We start from the raw sequence: 3948 nt of genomic DNA, 5'->3' as shown, positions 1-3948 counted from the left end.
TGAATGTATCTCAATAAAACAGTTTTAAAAAAAAAGATGAAGTGGGGGTAGGGGGAGATAATCTCAAGGAGCAAAGTCCTTGTGGGTCAGAAATAGTGGGATCCAAAGCATATATGGAGCAAATGGTCTTTTACAGGAAGGACCCTTACTTTCTTGATAAAGGACAAAAGAAAAGATGGATGTAAGTTATGGTAATTTGATGGGAGGATGAAGGGGTTTGTTCCCAATGGCTTCTAATTTCTCCATGAAGTGTAAGACCAGGTCATTAGCTGAGGGGTGAGAGTAAAAATGGGAGTAGAGGAGATTTGAGGACAAAGAAAAGAAAGTATTTGCATTGGAATTTGAGAATTGAGCCTTACCTGAGAGAAAAGATTGTTGGGCAATATTGGGTATCCATTTGAGGTCTGAGATCCTGAATTTAAAGTGAATCATGAAGACTCTGTTGTGTGATTTTTTTCTAGCAGACACAGAGTTCTTCCAGGGCAAGAGTTATGCCAGGCAAATATGATGATAAGAGAGAGGGGCAAGGGAGTTGACAGTATTTAGGGGGGAGCCATTAAAATGATAGATTGCAAAATCTAGACTGGACTGGAGGGAAGTGAGAATGGGGGTCATGATGGATAGTCAAGGAAATGGTGAGGTCAATGGATCAGCTGCTTTGATGATGTCAAAGAGGAATGGCACTGGATGTATTTGAGCAAATGAGCTGGAAAAACAGGAAATGTAGGCCAGAGAGAAATGTCTGCAATCTATTTTCAGAAGCGGTCTGGTTTCCAACATTGACAAGGCCTAGAGTATGACCCTGAGGGTGGCTAGGTGAGGTGGAGAGGAAGTTAAGGTTATCGGGTTAGGAAGTCAAGGAACTGAGAGGTCAGGGTGGAAGAGGAAGAGTACAATTGAGGTGTGAGTCTTCCCTGAATGAGGAGGGGAAGGTGATCAATAAAAAAGTAATGGCAAAAGAAAAAAATAACACAAAAACAAAATAAAAAGTAATAGCAAAGGATGCTATAGCTGATCGGTGGGTACTTCAAAGGAGCAGACACTTTGGCTGGAGAAAGGGGGAATGGTGGTCTTTGGGGACAAAGAGGCCACCCACCACCCACCTCCTAGCCCTGAGGGGAGAAAGGGAAAAAAGCCCCTATTTGTGCAGACTGTGGAGGAAGCAGTCTCCTCCATGGACACCAGCTTTCAGCTCAGACAAGATGAACCTCCAGGGGAAGAGCCGGATGAAATGAGGGAGTTGGGTTTGTCACACAGCAGGGTTGGGAGAGGGGTGGGTCAGATAAGGGAATGTCCCGACACACAGATCCAACAATATGGGAAGGGTACATGTGAACAGAAGAATATTATGCATTTATTGTGTTAATAACATTTCCAATAGCTTAAGTGTTAAAGTGAAAATATTTTTTAAAGTGAAATAAAAGGCTGTCATTGGCTCTATCTTTTAACTTTTGTGAGCCCACACATTGAAACCAATCACTTTTCCTGTGAACAATTTTGCAACTTTATATGTAATGACTGAATATTTTATTTCTTGCATGGTGACATCAACAGATGTTTCTACAACTTCATCATCTTTATTTTTACTGAAATATGCAGCAATTATTGGATTTTGCCTCAGTATTATTTCATAAAAATTAGCAGATAACATAAAAATGAAACTGCCAATAACAGTGACTATACAATTGAGGCATATACGGAAATCCCTCTGTATGCTAAAAGCAATGGACATTTATCTTCAATCAAATGCCTGCTGGGCTTTAGTGTATGCTTAATTGTGAAGCAAGGAAAAATTAGAAAGAAATAATGAAAAGCTGTAAATGGATCACAGACAACTGCCTAAAAAGTGAGATACAGAGTTGGAAAAAAAAGGAGCAATTTTGAAAACTACAGATTAAGGATCAGCAAATCAAACTCCAAGGACCCAAGCAAATACAGAAGGAAAAAAATCACTGATCCAAAGAACCACCAGGGGAGGCTGTAGTTTCCACTAGACTCTGGTAGGAAGCGTGTTTCAATTTTTCTTGGCACCACAGTTATCAAGAAACCATTAAGTTAGCAGCACGGTGTGCCACGCAATTCCTTGCAGAAATTATCATAAGCAAGAATTTCCCAACACTAAAGTCAATTTCTTCTCTACTAAATGACATTTTAATTTTCATTAGAAGGCATAAGAATTTGAGGTGAGAATTGACTTTTAGAATATTAAGTTTAACCTAGTTTTTAATATCTTATACACTTATGTGGACAGCAAAACAAAAAACAACTTTAATGATAAAAAAGGATTTTATATTTTTAACTTTCTGGGAATAGGATCCTATCCCTTGCCCTCTATAATAGGTAAACGAATGTCACATACATTTCAAACCCATTTTAAACATATATGTGACTACCTGCAAAGAATACATCATCTCAACTACTAAAATATATATATATATATATATATACTAATAAAATTATCAAAAAGGAGGGTGCATGGGTGGCTCAGTGGTAGAATGCTCGCCTTCCATGCGGGAAACCCGGGTTTGAGTCCCGGACCATGAACCTAAAAAAAAAAAAAAAAGTACCAAAAAGTTATTTTGCACTAAATATTTATGACTTGTGGGATCGTGTGTGAAGTTTTTTTTTTTTTTTTTAAATAGCAGTAGGGTCAGCTGATTAAGATGGTAGAGAGATACTTCAGAGATTCATCCCTCCACAGAAGCTTTGAACAACCAGCAAGAACTGGCAGGAACATTCTTCGAAAAGCTCCAGAAAACAGTTAAAGAACTGCAGTAACAGTGTGAGGGCTGAATTATGAAAAAGGCTACTTGAAAGCAATAGGATCTCGTGGCACCCTGGCTGGCGCCTCCCCGACTCCTGTCCGGCACTGTGTGGAGCTGGCCCAGGTTCCCAGTGCAGAGCCCTGGTCCCAGCTCTGGAGGGAACAAGAGTCACCTTCATGCACATACGGGGTGCATGCGTGTCTGGCTCATTCTGTGTGGTGGTGGCCTGAGGGACGCGCCATCCCAGAACTTGCCCCCACATAGAAGGCAGTTCAGAGAGCTCACTGGCAGACCACTGTGGAAGATCAGTCAAGTCATGCTGTCTGGAGCAAGGGATTGCTGGCTGTAGGACACACAGTGCAGTGCCTGGGACCGTGTGGAGGAGGGGATATTCATATCCTTGTAAACAGGGGAATTCCTAGGGCCACGTGTGTATGCCCAAGACGAGAGGCATGTACAGAAAGGATCAGGGGGGCCTCATAGGCTTTGGCTCAGAGCTAGTTTCCAAACTCATTTTATCGATAAGCTCTGAAGGAGAGCGCTCACACAGGTCAGTCTGCAAAGACCAGGAAAGGTGTTTTGCTTTCTTTCCTCCTTTTTTTTCTTTTGTTAGTTTCTGGCATTCAAGGAAAGCTCTGTCATATTCACTGGATACAAGTTTAAAGAACAGATGCCTCAGTTTAAATTCCAGTGGTAACACACTAAAATATCAAAATGTCCACGTTTCAACAAAATTTTACAAAACATTCAAAGAAACTGGAAGCAATGACCCAGGCAAGAGAGAAATTAAAGCATTAGAAACCATCAATGAGAAGGATCAGACCTGGGACATACCAGAAAAAGACTTAAAAACGGTCCTAAACATGTTCAAAGAGCTAAAGGAAAGGCATGGATAAGGAAATCAGGAATATGACAGATAAACACAAAGAGAGTATCAGTAGAGAGATGGAAATCATGAAAAGGAACTAAACTGAGCCGAAGACCACAGTGACAGAAATTAAAAATTCCCTAGAGGGGGTGCATGGGTAGTCAGTGGCAGAATGCTCACCTTCCATGCAGGAGACCTGGGTTCCATTCCTGGACCATGTATTCCCCCAAAACCCAAAAATTTCATAGAGGGGTTCAACAGCAGATTAGAGCTAGAAGAAGAGAGAATTGGTGAACTTGACCACAAGATGATTAC

The sequence above is a fragment of the Tamandua tetradactyla genome, chromosome X (genome assembly GCF_023851605.1).
Source record: "Tamandua tetradactyla isolate mTamTet1 chromosome X, mTamTet1.pri, whole genome shotgun sequence".
In the NCBI taxonomy this organism is placed as follows: domain Eukaryota; kingdom Metazoa; phylum Chordata; class Mammalia; order Pilosa; family Myrmecophagidae; genus Tamandua; species Tamandua tetradactyla.
The sequence above is the reverse complement of the archived record's forward strand: the minus strand, read 5'-3'. Positions refer to the sequence as shown.